At 39.1% G+C, this 22034-nt stretch overlaps 1 protein-coding gene across 9 annotated transcripts in view; it reads left to right on the forward strand.

Moving 5' to 3' along the window:
• The window catches only part of NCKAP5 (NCK associated protein 5), a 638109-nt gene that overhangs the window by 224864 nt on the left and 391211 nt on the right, over positions 1-22034 (forward strand). The window lies entirely within an intron of this gene.

The raw sequence follows: 22034 nt of genomic DNA on the forward strand, positions 1-22034 counted from the left end.
CTAAATTATGTTTAAAAGTCGAAGACAACCCATATATGTTACACTGCTCGCGGTTGAGTCCCAGTGTCACAGTACTCTGAAAGTATGAATATATTTTTAGTAATTAACAGAATGTGTGTGTATCTAAAGTAGTTTGATTTGATCCAAACCACAGTTGTTCCATGGTTTCTATTTTTTAGAAATCTTAGAAGTAGGTTGTAAGTGCAATTAAATTCCTTGCTGTGTTTTCTGGTATTTTCTAAATATCTGTAATTTCCATATAGGATTTGGTATGTTTTGTATATGGAGTTGGACTTATTTTAGATGGAACAGCATTTTGAAACTTTTTTATGGTAGCTGTACTCTTCATTAAAAAAGTTATTGTTAATCTCTTGTGAATAGTTATTCTATTTCTATTTCTAGTACACATACTGTAGAGACAATTGTGCCTTCTGAATAAACACAATTAAAATGAATCAGTGGCTGGCATTCTCTTTGGTATGTTTATAATTTTTTTTGTAGAATAAAAAAAGGAACTAATTTCTAGAAAGAAAAATGCCTTTAATTAAATGCAACTCACATTTTACTAATTTTTCTACGTTTCTTTCAGTTACTGATTACTGATAATATTTTTATATAATACTGAAGATAAAGAAAACTAAAAGGGAAGAATATTTAAACCTCAGATACATATATAGACTTCCTATAAAGAGATTTACACTGGGTTTTTCTTTCTGAATATTCTCAGTGCTTTTGATAGATGGCCTTGTCAAGGAATATAATTCCAACTTGTTTGTCTGGTACTTCCATGATATATAAGGATTTGACAATGTTGTGGGATTTTTTAAATGCATTGTTTGTATGTTCATTTGGCTTTAACATTTGGTTTTGTTTAACAAAACAAAACACTGCTTCTGGGTTTACAGTATCACAATCCCCTTTCCTAATCAGTGTAGTATACAGCCATCCCACTATAACCATTCCAGTTCCAAATATAACTAGTGTTTTTCCAAAGCCAGTTGTGGAGAGAAATCAGTATACATAAACAAAATAGAGAGAATGCACTTTTATAGTAAGTTTTGTGTAAGCATCCAAAGCATAATTCACAATTATGTTTTAAGCATATGCATATGTTTAAAACATACATAATTTGCTCTAATGCAGTGATTTGCTAACTGTATTCCATGAAAAGCCTCTAGATGGGTGCAAAATATTTCTTCGGGGCAACTTGTCGTGATTAAAAATGAAACATTGCTTAACAAAGCTTCTTGAGTACCACAATCTCCTACCAACCCATTTGGATCAGCTTTGTTGTCCAAAGATAATAATTTTCACTACAGTATTAAATTTGTGGATTATCTTTACTTTTTTAAAATGCCAGGTCAGACAGGATCTCTGTTATGGCATTCCACAAAGATTTGCCTAGGAAAGGATACTGCTAAGGCAGTGCACAGACATACAGAGTTAGTATCTTGGAGTTGAACAAATGATCAGTAGCAAAGCAGCGTTGAAGCGGCCTCATGTCCGAGGAGAAATATTTCATTTCTTCTACTTCTTTAAGTATGATACTGCAAAAAATCTTTTCTATAATATGCATTGCTAGATTTTATGTGTGCATTGCCAGATACCACTTTTTTTCTTTCTGATATTCAGTATTCTTCAGAACAATAATACTTTCCTGAAGTGTTGCGACTGCAACTCTGTATTCTTAGCCATTATGCCAAGTGGCAACTGGCACATTCTGAGAGTTAGAGTCTCAGGACTTTGGGATAGGACCAACTTGTGAAAGCTGAGCTATCCCAATAGTTCTTCTTGAGAACTCTTGATTAGGTCAGCAGGATCAAGTTATTTTTATTCTCCCCCCCCCTTTTTTTTTTTTTTACAATTGATCTTAAATGGAAGGTAAAATACCTCTCCTTTAGATTAATGTCATTTTTCTTAGAAAGGCTTTCATCACAAGCTAGGACATTTCCTTAGAGAAAATGTGGATCCTAATTAGCATATTATATAAGTAGAAAACTAAAATCAAGGTTTGCCAGTGACACTTTTTTGAAATGTGGATGTATTTCAGTGCACGGAATCAGAATGAAATGGTTTTTTGAGATTTTTTCGTCAGTTATTTTGTATGGGTAATCATTGCAAGTTATTATCCTTTGCTATCTTTTTTCATTGTTTTAATGTTTTCTTAGCTACCCAGAGTTGTATTCATGAAATTGCTGTATAATGGCTGTATAAATATAAGTTCCTCAGATTTTTTTCAACTCAGTCTCAGCAGTGGACACAATTTTCTTCACTCCAGAGCTTTAGAGCTGAGCTTGGAAGTAATTGCCTGGATACCATTTTTCTCTTTGTTCCAATTTCTTGTATTTCTTGTATTTTTTTTCTTTTCCTTTTCTTCCTTTATTATATTTACGTGCTTTTTCTTGCAGCTGTAGAGGGCTCTCCATGGCTATGGATTTGAGCTGGGGGGTGGTCCCTTCTGATCCCACCGTCCCCATTCCCCACAGGTACCTCTAGAGGGTCATATTTTGGGGTGCTGCCGGGCTTAAATTCGCCCCAGTGCTTGCGACTGGCCTCTGCGGTGTTGGAGCGCCTCTATTGAAGCTGCTGGAGCTGCACCAGCCTCTTTGAGCATTGGCGTAATTTTCCTTTGCTCCATTTGATCCTGCATCAGTCAGCTGCAGAGTGGGCTCCTCTTTTGCGGCTGGCTGCGGCTGGAGACTCTGTGTCCGTGCCAGCCTCCTGCAGCCTGGGAGAGCTGTTTTTTTACTGCTAGTATTTATTAGCACTGTGAGCGCTGCAGCAGGACTGGGGAATTATTCGCGGCAGCCTTGTTTCTTACGCTTTCCTTCGATGTCCTCTCTGGGAGGCTTTGATCCCCGGCATTGGGCAGTGGCTACAGGGCTGGTAGGGCTCTCCACGACAGCAGATGGGAGGCCTGGACATTCACCAGCAAATTTTGTCACCTGCAGGCTAGCTTTGCAGCCTGACCTGGCTGGGCTGGTGGGCCTGATTCTGTTAGCCATTTTGTGTTTGCAAAGGAACGGTTGGAGTCAGCCATTTTGAGGTTCCTGCAGCCATTTTGCCTTCATATCTTCATTGTGGAATCAGGCCAGTATTTTCCTTTCTGCCCATTTAAATTTTATCTCAGAACTGGCCTGTCTGACTATCTTAGCCCTTGAAAGACTTCAGGTCTCCTTGCACCGGAAGGAGGTTTGACTGCTTGCAAAGACCTTTTTTGCTTTTACTGAGGGCCTTGCAGTTGGCTTTGGGCCTAGCAACTGGTCAACATAGGAGACAATGGCAGACAGGCATCATTTTCAGCTGAGGGCTCCTCGTCGCCTCAACCTGACAGGGTGGGCAGAGAACCAGCCAAGCCCAGGACAGTCAGCCTTGCTGTGGCTGCAAAGATTAGAGCCAGAGCCAGAGCATGTTCAGGGCTCTCTAAGGCAGATGAAAGGACTGCCCAGATAAGACAAAAGCCCGTTGATAAAGAGTTTGCTAAGGCCTCGGTTGGGGTTTTACCTCAGGCCTCTTCTAATTCTGGCATTGCAGAACGCCAGTTGGCTTCTCCGCTCCCAGATTTGTCTGTTCAGCAGACTCACAATGTGCCTTCTCAGCCTGGTGCTGTCTGGCCCTGGTCCTCTGAGGTCTTGGGGTACCCACAGCCAAGGCCTGGGCCTTCAGGGGCAGCGCTTAGGGCCCCTGAGGCCACCTTCACCCCCATTGCGGTGGGGCTCCACCAAGGGGAGATGGGGGAACAAGATATGCCACAATTTGTAAAACTATGGATTGATCAGGCCATTACAAGGGGCATTGCAGAAGGCATGCACCAACAGTTTCAGGCATCTGCCCAAATGTATACCTGGGGCCAGAAATGGAATCTCGGAGGCTTCTGCCTGCAGTGGTGGACTACCAGGATCCTGTGTCACTCAGTCCCTCTGAACTTAGTTTTTATTCAGGGGAGTTTCAAGGCGAGGGGCATTTTTTGGATTTGGAGCAGGATTCTCGCCCAAAACTGCCCTTCAAGGGCCTGTTTAACCCCACCCTCTTGAAACCATTGTTAGCAAAGGCATGGGCTATAGCACATCTAGGCTAGGCCCCTACGGCAACTGGCCCTACCACTGACAGCGGAGAGCAGGATGATTACCTGTTCACAGAACAGGCAGTAGAGGCAGATACCATCCCTATACCAGAGATGTTTTTGGAAATGATCCGTTGGCAATGGGCCTCACCGACCACAGCATCTAGGGCCGCTGGCTTGGATAATCAGCTTTTTGGCATGGATGCAGGCCTATTTATTTTTTTTTAGTTTTTTTTATTTTAAATTTTTTTTAACATTACAAACAAACAAAAAAGAAAGAAAAAAAAGAAAATACATTTTTCCACCCTTGTGCTATATATATAAAAAAAAGGAAGATTTGGGTCTTCGGATATATCCTCATGATTGCCAAAATCCACGTTCTCGAGGTACAGGTACCGAGGCGTCCAATGTTCCAAGCGCATAGTCCACGAATGGTTTCCAAGTCTTCCAGAAAATATCTTCTTTATACACACCACTTCTAATTTTAATATCACATGTCATTTTATCATTTAAGGCTAATTTCCACATTTCAGAATTCCACTCTTCTATTCTAAAAATCACATCTAATTTCCAATATCTAGCTATTATAATTCTACCTAATATAATCATAATTCTAATCAATTCTTTTTCATATTTTGTTAATTCTATTTCCTTAATTACCAACAATAATATAGTTTCCACTCTCAATATTATTACTTTTCCCATCATTTGGATGCAGGCCTATTTAATTTGTTGGAGATCCCAAAGATGGATACTCTGGTGGCTGCACTCATCTCTTCCACCATTTTACCGCTAGATGCGGAGGATGCCTTGAAGGCAAAGGAGCGGAGGGAGGAGACGGCCCTCTGCTAGGCTCACTTGGCAGATTCTTGGGCTATTAGGGCATCGGTGGCATCATTCTTTATCGGGCCTCAGTCCAATGGCTGCGTCAGCTCCAGTCCCAATTAGCGTCTGAGGATATATGCGCTCATCAGGACTTATCCAAAATCCTGGTGGCAGCTTCTACCAAGGTTTCTGCCCGGGCCATGGCAACGTCTGTTTTAGCAAGTCGTATGCTATGGCTATGTCACTGGCACATGTACGCTAAGAATAAATGGAAACTGGCCTCTACCCCTTTTAAAGGGGGACATTTATTTGGCCAGTCATTGGACCCTTTACTGGTGGAGACCAGGACAAGAGGAAGCCGCTTCCTTCTCAGGGCAGGTGAGCCAATTTCCGTCCATCACCATACTTTAGTCAGCCCTCCTTCCATTAGGGGAGAGTGGGGGCAAGCTTTCCCCAACACCAGCGGCCCTTCCAGTCCAGATCAGGATACCAGACCAATAGGCCTATCTTTGGCAGGGGTAGACAGCCACTATCTGGCAGGCTCTTCAGGGGCAACGATGGCAGAGGAGCTCGTCGGTCCAAGTGACGACTGGCCTCAGGCACCTATTGCGGGCAGGCTGGGCCTGTTTGCGGACCGCTGGGATGACCTAACAACAGATCTCGGGGCTAGGGAGACAGTAAGAGCAGGGCTCTCCCTCTAATTTCTTTCCCCTCCTTAGAGGTTTTTCCTCCATTGTCCAATTTTTGAAGACCCGGTCAAGCGGGGACTCATGGAATCGGCTATTCAGCACTTGCTGAATATTCGGGCCATTCAGCTGGTTCCGCCGCAGCAAATAGGGGCGAGAGTTCTATTCGATCTTGTTTGTCATCCCAAAGGCCTTGGGGTGGTGGTAGTGGAGGGTAATTCTAAATTTGAAGGGACTCAACAACTACGTTGTGTACAGGAGGTTCAAAATGCACTCCCTGCATTCCATCTTAGCAAGAATCAGGGAGGGGGATTTTTTAGCATCCATAGATCTCATGGAAGCATACCTCCACGTCCCTATTCGTCCAGACCATCAAAATCTGAGGTTTTGCTATGCCGGCTGTCACTTTCAATATGTAGCCCTGCCGTTCAGTTTGGCTTCTGCCCCCCAAATGTTCACCAAGATTCTATTGGTATTGACGGGGTACCTCAGGTCAATCCCTATCAGGATCCAGTGTTATCTGGACGATCTGATCATCCAGGCATCATCCCAGAGACTAGTGGAATGCGACCTAGCTACAACTATAGGTGCTCTGAGGGATCACGAGTTCTCCATGAATTTGGAGAAATGCCACTTTCTGCCTTCAATGAGGCTCATTTACCTGGGGGGGCCTGATAGACATTCGGGCAGGTCAGGTGTTTTTGTCCCAGGAGAGACAGGAGAGCATAGGGGCTTTGATCCAAAGCATTTGGCAGGACCAGAGGGTGCTGGTGGCCAGGTTGTCCCAACTTCTAGGGAAGATGATCTTCTGCCTGGCCATAGTCCTGTGGGCAAGATTTCACACCAGTGGTTCTTGCTCCCCTTTAAGAGAAAGGGTACCAGCTCCTCGAAAGTTTGGGTAATGGTGCCACCACAAATGCTCCTCTCTCTGTCTTGGTGGGTGTCGGGACCATACACAGGGGTTGCCTTTTCAGGGAGCCTTGCCGGGTGATGGTGACATCAGATGCCAGCCTTTTTGGCTGGGGTGGCCACTGCGGGTCTCAGGTAGCCCAGGGTTGCTGCGGGCTGCCCATCTGACCCTTCAGACATTCCTCCCACAGGTGAGGGGGCGACATGTTCTCCTCCTCACAGACAATACAACTATGAAAGTTCATATAAACAGGCAAGGGGGGACTTGGTCATGATCCCTTATGTTGGAGGCGGACCCCCTTTGCCAGTGGGCAGAGACTCACCTTTTGTCCCTGACAGTGGACCACATCGCCGGGACGGCCAACATCTGAGCCGATTGGCTGAGTCGAGCCACTGTGGATCCATCAGAATGGCGGCTCCATCCCAGCCTGTTTGCAGACCTCGTCGAATGTTTTGGCCAGCCGATGATCGATCTATTTGCCTCTCCAATGAACACTCACCTCCTCTGGTTCCTGTCCCGGTTCCCTGCCCCAAGAGTGGAGGGGGTGGACACTCTCAGAATCCCATGGCCCAGGGGACTCATATGCATTCCCTCCCCATCCATGATCTTTGCTGTCATCCAGAAGGTGTGTTGGAGAGGGCAGAGGTACTGTTGGTGGCCCCCCTTGGCCCAGGAGGCCATGATTTACCGACCTGGTCGGACTGTCTGTCGCCAGACCCTGGAGAATTCCTCCGGACAGAGTCTCCCTCAACCAGAGGCCAGTGCTACATTCTGACCTCCAGTGCCTCCAGTTGGCCATTTGGTGGTTGAGCGGAGGCTCCTAGGACGGGAGACATTTTCTACCAGGGTCATATGGACAATTCAGGCAGCCAGATGCCTTCGACCACAGCATTTACAATGCCACATGGACCACCTTCATGACTTGGTGTAAGACAAGGCATTGGGACCTTACTTCAGCCTCACTGGTGGAGGTGCTGGAGTTTTTACAAGAGAGCCTGGAACAGGGGCTTTCCCCTAATATTCTGAGATGGCAGGTGGCTGCAGTGGGTTCTGTTTTGACATTTGGGGACCGGGGCTCCCTCGCTTACCATCCGAGGGTGCATGCCTTTCTGCGTGCGTCTGCTAATCTACGGCCCCCTATGCTCCACCGATATCCAACTTGGGATCTGACAAGGGTTTTACAGGCATTGACCAAGGCACCTTTTGAACTGTTGAGGGAGGCTAGTCTTTGCCTCCCCTTGTGTAAGGTTGCTTTCCTTGTGGCCGTCACGTCTGCCCGACAGATATCAGAGTTGGTGACTATTGATGAGCAAGGACTTGTGTATCTTTCACTTAAACAGGGTGGTCCTGCGGTTGAACCCTACCTTTCTTCCAAAGCACAGGAGTTGGTCCTGCCAGATTTCTGCCCAAGGCCTCGGCACACCTTGGAACAGACCTGGCATACGCTGGATGTTAGGAGGGCCCTCCGTATTTATATCTCATGGACCTCTTCATTTCGGAAGACTGAATTCCTGTTCATCTCCTTTCAACCATGAACTCTGGGCAACAGGGTGACCCCTTCCACGGTGGGGCATTGGCTTAGACATGTATAGCACGTGCTTATGAGCTTCAAGCTTTCCCAGTGCCTCAGGTGATAACATCCCATTCTATCCGCAGTGCAGCTACAATGGTGGCCTGGGCTACTCAGGCTTCCGTGGAGGAGATTTGTAGGGTGGCTACATGGATATCACCATCTCCCTTTATACGCCACTACAGATTAGACTCCTATGCCTCAGGTGAGGCTGCATTTGGTCGAAGGGTACTGCAGATGGTCTATGAAGAGCCAGGGTCGTCAGCCGAGGACAGTTCCCGCCTGTAGTGCTGGCCAGACTTTGGTATATCTCAGCCTGGCACCTCCCATCTCCACACTATGGAGAAGAGACTTTGGCCCTACCATGATAAATCCTTTCTCGTATTGTGAGATGGGAAGTGCCAGCCTCGCCTTGTTCCTGTCTGGTCCGACTTCCCAAGTGTGGGGAGTTTTCTTTTTTCTGTCTTTCAGATGGATTTCCATTCGCTTCGTCTTTGTTGTCAAAACCGAGGAACGTCACCAGGGAGGCGGAACCTCAGAAGTTTCAACTCAGTACATAGAGCTAGAGCCTAGAATAACCCAGCCTGGCACCTCCCATCTCACACTACGAGAACGGACATATACAGTAGGACCAATGTCTCTTCTGATGCAGTTTCCATTGCGTAGATTACATTACAAGACCATAAATATCTTAATATAATAAGGTCACCGAAGTATGCAAAATGTAAATGGGTAAACCTCTGGCAACATAAGTTAATTCCTAAGCTTACTTTACATTACATTTTATTCCTGTGCAATCTATTTTGTAGTGCTAAATGATAATACCTGTGGAAAATGGGAATGGTGAAAATAATATTTAAATAACAGAAACCCAATTTAAATCAAGAGAGGAGCACTGATTAATATGCAACATATGATATGTGTTGAAGTTTATAGTCCTATCTGAAATTACATCTTACCATTGACTGTGTACTAAATGAACCACTGTGATCCATTGGCACCTTAAATGTGCTTCCACATTAACAGTATGGAACTTTAAGTAGGGAGTTGACCCGACTTCCCCTGGCAAGGAGTGTAATATCTTGGGGGCAAATACCAAAAAGATTATCTGTCACTTATCACCAAGAAATTCTCATTCAGATAACCAGATCCTTAGTCGCAAAGCGGTAATATGTCATAATTGGTACTCAGCAAGATCATTTCCAACAATTGCTTCTTTGGATGTACAGTAATGCCATTGTGAGACAGAGTTCTTTTTATAATTAGACTTGTTTATACAAAATCCCCATCTTTTTTACGTCTCCCATTGACTTAATGCATATGTTAAATAGAATGGAGAACTAGTAGAATTAGTATGAAGACATAGGAGTTGCTGACGTGGTACAGAAAAAAAGTTGTGTTGCACTGCTTTTTTAAATTGCCTGTCCAAAGTGAAATTTTATTGTTGTCAAATAATGCCTACTAGTCCTATAATAGTCAGGTTACTCAAAATGATTCCATGATATTGAAAGGCACTAAAAAAAACCCTGTCTAGTGCTGTCCATCAGTGCGGTTCAATTCATCAGCTAAATGCCTATATGGATTTATAATAATTTTATTATATCAATCCACATTTTAGCTTTTTCTTTTTTAATAACACAATATTTATTGAAATATCTAATGTTCTTCATAATTTTTTTATCAAACTCAATGTATCTTTCCTTGACTATTGTTATAATGCCATTTTTCTTTCAGCTGGTGTAGTTTTTAGCTTTTGTTTCTCAATTTTATTTTTTCAGTATTGAATAGTAATTATTTTGACTATCACTTTTGTATAAAAAAAGCTATATTTCCAAGAAAAGCATATGCATCTTTGACATTCACGAAAAGCTTAAAATCATGTTACTGGTTTTATGTATTTACTCCAAAATAGGGACAATAATAGGAGAAGCCCAAGTCATAGGAGTTAATCTTCTAATTTCTGAATTGAATTTGCAACAGTGCAGCAATTACAGCTGTCTTTTATTAAACATTCTGTTAAGAACTTAAAATATATGAAATAAAAAAATATCTTGTATTAAACTCTTTTTAAGATTACAAAAAGTTTCCTATATCCTCCATCATTGGAGGTTTTCAAGAAGAGATTGGACAACTATTTGTCCAAGGGTAGGATAAGAAGAATTTCCTATTTTGTTATTCTGTAAATCTATATTTTAAAACAAGCTTTGAATGATTTCCAAGCAGAGAGACATTTAAATTTATCATTTCAAAGATAATGTTTATTAAATTGGTATGCCATTGAATAATTTTGAATGCCAATAGCTTACAAAATAAAATGCAATAAATTGCCCATGGTAAAAAAATGTTTATAGTAAAATAAAATTATTAAACACTTAAGAGGGAAAGAAACATAACCTACAACAACACCAAAGTCCCCAGCTAACTTAAAAAGTAGAAAAACAACAATGATAAGTAAAAATAAAAATATAAAATAAAAGCGTAGTAATGGTGATGAATGAACCTATTTCAAGAGCTCTGTGGAAAATTTATTGACTATTTTTCAGCTATGATGATCAAGCATTTCATGGGCAAAAAAACCCAACCAGTTTTATTTTACATATGTATCTTGATGTACCAACTATATTACAAAACCTCTTCCCTGAACAAATAAGGATCCTAATATTTGCCAGGATTTCAGTGGAGTGAAATAATGCTTTCAGGTTAAGTCTTCAAAGAAGCTGAATTTAGAAATGGTTTGTTCCAGCCAGTGGTCATTGTTAAATAAATGCTTAATTATAAACCTGAAAATGTGAAAAATTTAATCCACTTCTAATCCAGAATTTTAATTTATACAGTGAAAATCTCAAAAGATGCCCTTGCCAAGAAAAAGTAATTTAATGATAAGATATACCATTATTTGAAATAATATGAAGGAATGAAAATGGGTCAATGTATTAAAATATAAACCAACCTTTGAATTAAATATATCTCTGAATGTGGCCCTTTTTCCTTTTAAATTGAGTGTTCTTTCAGAATATTACAGACCCTAGTAATATCCAGTTGCTGTTCTTTTCGTTTAAAAAGTTAAGTTGCTCTTCTTATTCTTTTACTGTTGAGATGTCCTGTGATCGCAATTCCCAGAATTTGCAGCTCAATACCTCCAACTGAAAAATCAGGGAGCTCTTAATTTTATGATCCCAAATAAACCAGGTTTTAAAGTATAATATTTTTTTTTATTTTTTTTTAGCATGGAACATACAATGTTGATTTAGAATAGCAATAGCACTTATATACTGCTTCTCAGTGATTTACAGCCCTCTAAGTGGTTTTACAGAGTCAGCCTATTGCCCCCAACCATCAGGGTCCTTATTTTACCAACCTTGGAAGGATGGAAGGCTGAGTGAACCTTGAACCTGGTGAGATTTTAACTGGCAAATTGCAGGCAGCTGGCAATCAGCAGAAGTGGCCTGCTGTACTGCATTTTAACCACTGTGCCACTGCAGCTCTTAGGATGAAAATTCATGCATCTTTCTTCACACATTTTTTCTAACACATGCAATTCTGTACATCCGTTTCATACTCAATGGCTCAGCAGTTAAGATGCTGGGCTTGTTGGCTGGAAAGTTGCCAACCGAGGTTTGAGACCCGAGCGCCATATGATGGGGTGAGCTCACGTCCTTGCCCCAGCTCCTGACAACCTAGCAGTTCAAAAGCATGCAAATGTGAGTAGATAAATAGGTACCACTTCAGTGGGAAGGTAACAGAGCTCTATGATATCATGCTGGCCACATGACCGTCGAAGCACTGGCTCAATGGCCTTAAAACGGAGATGAACACTACCCCCTATAGCAATGATAAACTGAATAAAATTCGCAGGGACTCCTCTTTTTTTCATACTATACAGTTGTTTTCAGGTAGCAAATTACTCTAATCGCAAGTTACAAAATTTGCTTTATACAGTAAAATCCAGGCTTTATGAACTTGTGTATGGCATCAAGAAGCTTATCTGAATGGTTGTCTGAATGGTTGAATGGTTATCTGAAAGCTTATCATGATGTCATGGTATGTACTTTTCTCTTTGGCATCATTGCAATTAGGAACAGAGAGAACATTGGAACATATCTAATGCAATGTGCTTTTTTACATTATCATCATTAATGTAGGTATTTATAAATTGCTTTTATTAGGGAACTGAATTACAACATTTGAAATGAAACAAATATCAAGTTATAACTGCATTCTTTTAGTGCATTTCTTCAATAAGTGCAAATTAGGAAGTTCCACTTAACATATGAATAAAATGGACTACTTCCTCCATCCCTAATCATTTGACTGGATAATTTTCCTCTCTTGTGCTAGTGCAAATGCTACATTGGATTAGAAGCCTTCGGAGGATTCATTATATCCATTAACCTTAACATAATAATTGCCAGGTTTACAAAGCAGGCTGACAGACTCCACTTCATTCTAATGTTTGAAAATGATTAAAGTATAGTGTATAATATGTGCTTAATTGGGTAAGATTTCTAGATTCACTGTCTAAAAATTTTGGAAGAGCAGAAAGTTTTTTCTGAAATTCTGCAGACTTTTTGCTAATCAATGGCTGTATTTCACATTGTACTTAGCCATGGCTTGTTAACTATCGTTTATTGAATAAATCGAAATCAGCTGGATGTGCACAGCTTGCTCAGCCTGTGTTTATAGAACACAATGACTGAGATCATACTATGCTGCATTTGCTGCAAATTACATTTTATTTTAGTATTCTGTTGAACATAGCCCATGTCCTATAATTGAGCTAGATGAATCTGTGATCAGGTTTAGAACACAGCAGCTTTCTAGGTTCCTACCCTTTTTCTTTAACAGTATTTTTGTTGCAAAGTCTATTCAGGGTTGTATTTCCCATTTGACTCTAATAAAGAAGACCTGAGCTATAAACAGTAATTGTAACCTTGTGCAGCTTATTTTCTCAGCAAAGAATAGGCCGATCTCTTTGCTTAAGTAAATATCAATTACTTGCATTATATTAGTTTCTTACTTTGTAGTAGATAAGTGTTGTTAAGCAGAATTCATGCTGGTTGTTATTTTTTCTTCTGGCAATTAAATACACTATGTTGATACGTTTGAAAAAGTTGGTAATTCTGTATAATAGCCTTTGTGAGACTATTGTTTATGACCTGATTAAGATATATCCACATCTATAGCTTCCTTCCTTCTTCTCTCCCTCCATTTTCAGAATAAAGAAATTAGTGCCATTCTTTCTAAAGTCAATGCATATGAATCAATGATACTTAAAACTGACAGAATCAAAAGAAAAGAGTTATATTGCATCTTAAAAAGTATTAATGTTGGCTCTAGTTTTAGTTTCTCCAGGAACTGTGGCCTTAAAAAGGACGGGACAATTTAATCCCATTTTGTAAATTAGACAGGGTACTAATGGCTCATAGTTTGGCATTTGTTTTCGCTATTTTCAGGTTGGAAGAAGTGAGAAGAAAGGCCAGCTTGAAACTAGTTTGTGGAAAAGTATGAAAATTATACTTTGTGCCATTTAATCATACAAAAGAATATGTCTAAATCTCCAAGATGGGAAATGCTACATTTTAGGCTGCTGAATGAAATTGCTTATGATCTTACACAAATATCAATGTGTTGGCGTTGAAATACCAACTAACTGGAAGAGGGCAAAGCTCTCATCTACCAAAAGAGGAAAAGGAGGATCTAGGAAGTTACAAAACAGACTCATCTCTTTATCTGGGAGGATTCCAGAATAGTTCATAAAGAAATCAGTCTGTAAAATTGCATAATGATTACTAGAAGCCAGGATTGATTTATCAAAAACACATCTTGCCAGGTCTAGACAAAGACATATTCTGGCGCCTTCTGCGGTTTGTCTTATTTTCTGATTTTTCTTAGGAATTTCAAAATGATACCTTTCTTTTTTTCGTTTCAGTTTTTGAGCTTATGATTTTCAGCCCTTGACATTTTTTTTTTCTTTTCAGCACTATTGCCCTCATAGGGCAACAATTCTGTGAATTTATTTTGAATGGGCACACAAGTGCACTTTTCTGGGTACAGGTAGTTGTTGACTTACAATCATTCATTTAGTGACCATGCGAAGTTATAGCAACACTGGAAAAAGAGACAATTTTTCACACTTATGACCATTGTAGGATCTCCATGATCACATGGTCAAAATTAGGCCACTTGGCAGCTGGCATGTATTTATGATGGTTGTGGTGTCTTGGGGGGGGGGGTGTCATGTGATAATCTTCTATGATCTCTGACAAGCAAAGTCAATCAGGAAGCCAGATTCATTTAATGGGGGCTGTTGCCTCTCCATCTGGGAGCTGAAGGATGGCCCAGGCTCGGCCTCTGCCTCTATTTCTGACAGTTCCATTCCCTCTTCCCCCTCAGAGCTCTCCAATTGCCTTGATGCTGGTCTCGACTCCCACTCTGCCTCCTCATCTGATTTGGCAGACCGAGGGGCCAATGGCCACAACAACATAGGTTGTAGGAAAGCTGGAAACAATAAAGTATTTGACAAATTTGACCTATTAAATTCTGATTAGTAAATATAGATGGGAGAGCACTATAGTTGATTGGATCATGCCCAAAGGCCTTCAAAAACATTGATGGTTTACTAGCACAGTGGAGGAAGTTGTCAAGTATCTGTCACAAAATTCAATCTAAGCAGGGGTGAGCAAATGTGGCCCCTTTACAACCTGTGGACTTCAACTCCCAGAATTCCTGAGCCATAATTGCCCACCCCTGATCTAGGACCTTGTTTTGTGCACAAAGATATGTTTTACAAGATGGACAGCTATATAATTATTTAAAAAATGAATAAATAGATGGATTAATGAATAAATGAATGAGTGAGTGAGTGAATGAATGAAAAAACATACAAATAAACCAATAAAATTACTACATTAGAAAAAGATATAATAATGATGAAGGAAATTCCTCCTAAAATGTTAAGAAAGAGAAAAGAATTTGCCTTTCTGGTGGATGAGCTTAAGAAACATCAGATATATTTTAGATGGGAGGTTCCAGCTGGTTTAACACTGAATTATAAAGGAAGAAAGTATTTTCTCAACACAATTTATAAAGCATGAGATTTTTATACTAATGTATTAAAGATTGGGAATTCTTTGTTAACAGATGTTAAGTTGAATGGTGAATAGATGGTCGAAAATGTGTAAGACAGAAGAAGGGGAGGGAGAATGTTTAACTTTATTATATATGATTATGGTTAATTTTTGTAAATGATTTATTGTGGATATAAATGTGTAATTTTAGGGGTACTATTTGATATATTTAAGGTATAAAGGAATAGGAAGATGGAATATTGTGTAATTTTGGAGGATAGATAGTAAAATTTAGGAATTTGGATTAAATATTATATTTAAGAGATGGATGTAATGTTAATTAGAATGTAATTGTTATAATAGATATATTTTGGATAAGTTATAGGTGTAATTTTAATAATGTTATTTGATATAAGTAAGGTAAAGTGAAGATTTTAACTATTACAATTGATACTTTGGATATTTGTAATATTATTTGTCGTATATATAAATGTTAAAGATGTGAAAAGATGGACTATTGCTTACCCTTGAAGGTTGGACAGAAAAATTAAAGAAACTAAGTTGGAAATATGAACTATTTTTGAGGGACTGCTTAGGAAGAAAGACATTTTAGAAGAACCCTTGGTGAATATTGGAAGATGGAACGTTGTTTTGATATTGATTGATGAAGGTTGGATATTAAAACTATGTACTTTATTCAAGAATAAACACTAACTCAATCGGAAACTTCTGAGAACTCTAGGAGTGGAATGGTCTGATATATAATGGATTGGAAGAAAAGTATCTTCTTTGTCTTTGGAAGGAGTGGAGGTTTTAAGGAATGACTATGGATTATGATTTGTGCTAGATTTTAATTTTGTTGTTAGTTTTATACCCTGTATTCGGTTCTCGGAAGTCCTGGGGGTGGGGAGGAAGGGAAGGGAGGGGGAGGGGGCAGAAAATGGATTGATAGTTAATGTACAAAGATGATTGAAGATGTATAATTAATGTAAGATCGGACCTGCCTGGTTACTACTTTAGAATGATGGGAAAGAAGGAAGTAGAAGAGGAGGAGGAGGAAAGGAAGGAAGAGGGGAAGAAGGAGAAGAAAGGAGTAGGGAGGAAAGAGGAGAGGATGTAGATAAGAGAGGGGGAGGATGGTTATGGAAAGTAGAAGAAGGTAGAGAAGGAGAGTAAAAGGAAAAGGAAGGGGGTGGTGACTGGGCAGATCCGATTAATTGTATACGAAGGTACATTAAATATGTTATTGGATATGTTATTGGATAAGAATGTCAAAATAAAACTTTTTTGAACAAAAAAAAAAAGGAATATCATTCAAGGTGATTTAATAGGTTGGAGAGAGAAACAAATTTCATAGAAAAAGTGTACTTAGGAAACAAAATCAAATGTACAATTATAGGATGGTGAATATATGGCTTGGAGGAATTATTTGTCATCTCTGAACAGCAGTTGCTTGCAAGCTGAATGTGACATGGCAGTTTGAGATGGCTGGAAAAAGGACAAATGCAATTTCAGGTTGCACCAATAAAAAGATAGTGGAATCATGTGAAGCAATTCCATTTTATTTTCTTTTAGTCAGTCCACCTGGAATATTATCTGCCCAACATGGACAATGTATTTTAGTGGGGAGTCAGGCAAACTAGGTTTAACAGATACTAAATGCTATGAAAAGAAATGAAAATAACCTGAAAAGTTCAATGTTGAGAAGAATAAAATGGAATTTGATCATACTTTTCAGTTACTTGAAAAGATGTCACACAGTTCTGTTCTTATATTGTTCTAAAACAACATGGAATAATTAATTTATTAAAAAATTGTTTCTGGTTCAATGTTAGGAAAAATTACTTAACAGTAAAAACATTTTGACAGTGGAACGAATTACTCCAAGTTATATTGCTTCCTCCTTTACTGGCTATGTTCACACATAGGCTGGAGAGGCATCTCCTTACAAATGAATTCTTTTGAATTTGAATTCTTTTGTGGGTCAGGAGCTGGCTTGATATTATAAATTTTGCATTTTACTGTTCAAAGATTCTATAAAAGCCAGTATATAAATTTTTAAAAAAATATATAGAAAATCCTCTGTTGTTAAAGATAATGATTTTACACATGAAGGTCAGACACACCACATCCATTCATTGGATCCACAGATTTTTCCATCACCGCCTCTTGCTGTTCTTAAATGCATAATTGTTTCACCATTTCCCTTTTTCTTAATTTTTAAAACTTGGTTATTGGAATGACCTTAATCTATTAATGATTCATACCTCATAGAGTTTGGAAGGGATATAGTCCTCAACTTATAACCACCATTGGGAACAGAATTTGCATCACTAAGCAAGAATTTGCTAAGTTGTTAAGTGCGTCACACCTGACTTTGTTAAATGATTTTGTTTTGTGGTTAAGTGAGCCACACCTGATTTTTATGAACTTTTTTGCCATGGTTGTTAAGCAAATCATTGCAGTTGTGAAGTGATTCATGCAGTTATGAAGCACATTTGGCTTCCCTCATTGACCTTGTATGTTGCAAGCTGATTAGAAAGGTCACAAATGGTGATTACATGACCCCAGGATGCTGCAAAACTGTTGTAAACACAGGCCTGTTGCCAAGAAACTGAATTTTGATCACAGAACCATGGGGATCCTGTGTTTATTTTAAGTGTGAGGATCAGTTGTAAGCAGTGATGGGATTTAATTTTTTTCCACTATGAAGGCAATATATATAGGGCTGGGGTGGGTGGGGCAAGCAGCGAGCAGGTGGGTGGGCATGGGCAGGGCCAACCAGAGGTGGTATTTACTGGTTCAGGGAACCAATGCAAAATGCCACTACCAGTTCGCCCGAACCGGTCCGAAGAGGTCGAATACCATCTCTGGTTGTAAGGCACTTTTTTCAGTGCCATTGTAACTTTGAACAGTTACTAGATAGTTACTATCTGTACAGGTAGTCTTCGACTTACAGCAGTTTGTTTAGTGACTGTTCGGTACTGAAAAAGTGATTTATGACCATTTTGCACACTTATGACCATTGCAGCATCCCCATGGTCACATGATTTACATTCGAATGTTTGACAACTGATTCATATTTATGATTGCTGCAGTGTCCCAGGGTCTTATGACCATCTTTTGCAACTTTCTGACAAGCAAAGTCAGATTCATAACATAACATAACATAACATCAGAGTTGGAAGGGACCTTGGAGGCCTTCTAGTCCAACCCCCTGCCCAGGCAGGAAACCCTACACCATCTCAGTCAGATGGTTATCCAACATTTTCTTAAAAATTTCCAGTGTTGGAGCATTCACAACTTCTGAAGGCAAGTCGTTCCACTTATTAATTGTTCTAACTGTCAGGAAATTTCTCCTTAGTTCTAAGTTGCTTCTTTCCTTGATCAGTTTCCACCCATTGCTTCTTGTTCTACCCTCAAGTGCTTTGGAGAACAGCCCGACTCCCTCTTCTTTGTTGCAGCCCCTGAGATATTGAAACACAGCTATCATGTCTCCCCTAGTCCTTCTTTTTGTTAAACTAGACATACCCAGTTCCTGCAACTGTTCTTCATATGTTTTATCCTCCAGTCCCCTAATCATCTTTGTTGCTCTTCTCTGCACTCTTTCTAGAGTCTCAACATCTTTTTTACATCGTGGCGACCAAAACTGGATGCAATATTCCAAGTGTGGCCTTACCAAGGCATTATAAAGTGGTACTATATTGATTCGCTTAACAACCTGGGACACTAATTTAACAACTGCAGTGAGTCACTTAACAAATCTGGCAAGAAAAGTCATAAAATGGGACAAAACTCACTTAACAAATTTCTCACTTAGCAACATATATTCTGGGCTCAGTGGTGGTCGTAACTCAAGGACTACCTGTATTTCTTTTGTTGTATTTAGATTTGTTTCGAGAGTTCAATTTCTTTTCCAAAAATAATAAAAAGTTCCTAATCAGAGCTTCAATGCTTAGTATTCTGTTTCAAAAGGTGTTTTGTGCAGTCCCACAAGAGGTGTGGTGCTTTTCTAACAGGTAGTTTGGCAAGCTATGGATATAGCCTATTTGTTGAATAACTGATAAAATAGTAGCAGCCTGTTTTAGATTGTCAGTGAGCATATATAGCTATTTATACATGTGCAAGACTTCATACTAGATGTAGCTGACAGGAAAATGTTGAGAGACAAATGTATCACTTGCTTTTGGGTGTAAGTATAATCACACTGAGAACTGCATTTCATGATCTTTTTTTTTTTTTTGTAAAGTAGGTGACTTTTTATGTGAATATATTCTGCAGTATATTCAAAGAAAAAAAATTGGGTATAAAATAATTAGCTGATAGATGTCTCTACAGGCCTAGCTAAAGCCTATTGTAGAAGGGCAGGTGTTTGTCTCTCCTGTATTTTTTTCTGTTTATCAAGAAATTGAACTGTCAGATTATACTGAAACGTTTTTAAAGAAATTGGTTCTTAAAGTATAGATTTTATATATCAGTATACTGTGATTACTCCAAGTAACATTAAACTGGCACATGTTAACACCTTTGCTCCACATGCTGCATTGGTTGCCAGTCTGCTTCCAGGTCCAATTCAAGATGCTGTTTTTGACCTTTAAAGGCCTTCATGGTCTGGGACTGCAGTGTCTGAGGGACCATCTCCATCTGTCCAGCAGAGGTATACTGCGAATGGGTTTCATCTGACGGGACCCAGGAGACAGGCCTTTTCTGTCATGGCACCCACCCTGTCTCATTGTTCCTGTGGAAAAAGCTGCATCCTTGACATTTTTCCAGGAGTCCCTTAAAACATGGTTGTATGAGCAGACCGGGGAATCTCAAGGCAATAGTGATTTGATGAAATGGCTGCCTTGTTTTTAATATCAATTTTTTCCATCGTGTTGTTAATAATATTGTTCATGTCTTTTAATTGTAGCTGTTTTAATATTTTTATTTTATAATTGATTTTATTGTAAGCTGCTTAGTCATTTTACTGTGAGATGGGTGACTATATAAATTTGATGAATGAATGAATGAATGAATGAATGAATGAATGAATGAATGAATGAATGAATGAATGTGTTTTACTTCATGATAAAATATGGTATTCTTTGACAGGATGGAGTGTCAGCAAGTCAGTTTGACTCGTGTACCTTCTCTCATGCATCTCATGCATTTTTGCTTTTCATGGCTCCAGATCTTAAAGAACTTCTTGCTGGTTTCCTAATTATTGTGGTACATTAAATTTACATATTACATATTTTATTATATATTTTAAATGATGATATTTTTAATTAAAATAGGTTTTAACTGTCTGTTATTGCGCAGAATGAAATGTACTTATAAAAAGGAAAGCATTGTTTCAGAAATCTATGCAAAAATAATTATTAGATATGAGAGAACAAACAAGCTCTTTTTTAAAAAACTTAGTTATAAGCAGATTCATTTAACAATGCTAAGTCAATATTTGAGATGAAAAGCATACATTTTATTTATAAATAATTTCTAAATTTTTTCCTTAGCTGGAAATTCTTAAAAGTTGGAACTGGGGGTAGAAAGAAATACCTTTAGTATGTTTATATTGATAAGTCTCAGTGCTGTATGTCTTAGAAATAAGCAGTTAGCAAGCAAAAGAAATAAATGTATTGGTTAGAGATTTTCTCAAAATTCTTCAAAAACCTTTGGATAAACTTTTTTCCCCTTTCAAATGAAAGCTGCTGCTAAATAGTTTATACAATAAAGTAAAATAAAGTCAATAAAAATATAAAAATTCTCCTGGCAAATGAAAAAAAGCTGTTTCCACAATATTTATTATATGCGTAGTCTTACATGGTAAGACTAACAGACTATTATCTCATAAAATAATTATGAAATTAAAATAATAATAATTGGAAAAGATCCATTGAAAAATCTTAATATTGTAAGAAGGACTGTATTGCTTTATGAAAAGAAGTAGAATGAAATCTTATTAGGATTCCTAAAACAAAAAAGACTTGCAACCATTGTAGACCTAGAGAAAATGTGTAATAAATATGTAAGAAGCAAATTTATTAACTTGGGTTCCAGCCTATGATGAGAATTAGGCTAACTGAAGACTAACTTTCCACACATAGTGATGATCAATCAAAAGGTACCCTGTTGATCCTCATAAATCTCCCTACAGAAGGCTTTTTTCTTCTTGCTCCACAGGCTTTCTGCCTGCTGCTCCTCCTGTCAGATTGATTCTGAAAAGAACCTTGATGTCATCGTCTTTGCACTTGTACTTAAGCCAGCTTTTCTCAGGGGGACTAGTTGGCAGGGAACATGCTGATTAGGGAGTCATTAGGACATGTGTTGTCTGAATCCATTTCTAAAAAATGGAGATTCCTATTAGCGGTGCTGAGAGCAGAATATTCAGAGCTCAAGAAAAGATGCTTCAAGAGGGGCTTCCCTGATTTGGAAGAAACAGAATGTGTGCTTTGATTCTGAGCTCTTGAATTTCAGGGCAAAGTATGATTTGAGAGAACTTGACAAATGTCTATCTTAAACGCAGAGGGTTTTAATCTTGCCTTACAGATAGGAATTACATAGGCTGACGTGTGGAATATAGTATTAATCACCTATCAGAGTAACAAATATTGGACTTTTTCATGCTTATTTTTTCTTTTATTTTAAGGTGCCAAAAGGTATCAAGAACTATGCAGTTTTGCATAGCTGAGGAAGTCCAAGAATACTAACTTAGTTCATCTGAGCAATTGCTGTATTACTGTATACGTATATGGTCAGGGATAATGTATGATATCAATGCCAGAGAACATACCCTTAATGAAGGATAATGTTAATGGATTCTCCTACTGTCAGCCTTGTGGGATAATCCAACCAAGAAGCACAATCAGAAGTATTAACTCTGTCTTTATTGTAAGGTTACATTAACAAAATCTTGCAAGTTTGAAAGTAC

Source organism: Ahaetulla prasina, chromosome 1, assembly GCF_028640845.1.
Source record: "Ahaetulla prasina isolate Xishuangbanna chromosome 1, ASM2864084v1, whole genome shotgun sequence".
NCBI classification, from domain to species: domain Eukaryota; kingdom Metazoa; phylum Chordata; class Lepidosauria; order Squamata; family Colubridae; genus Ahaetulla; species Ahaetulla prasina.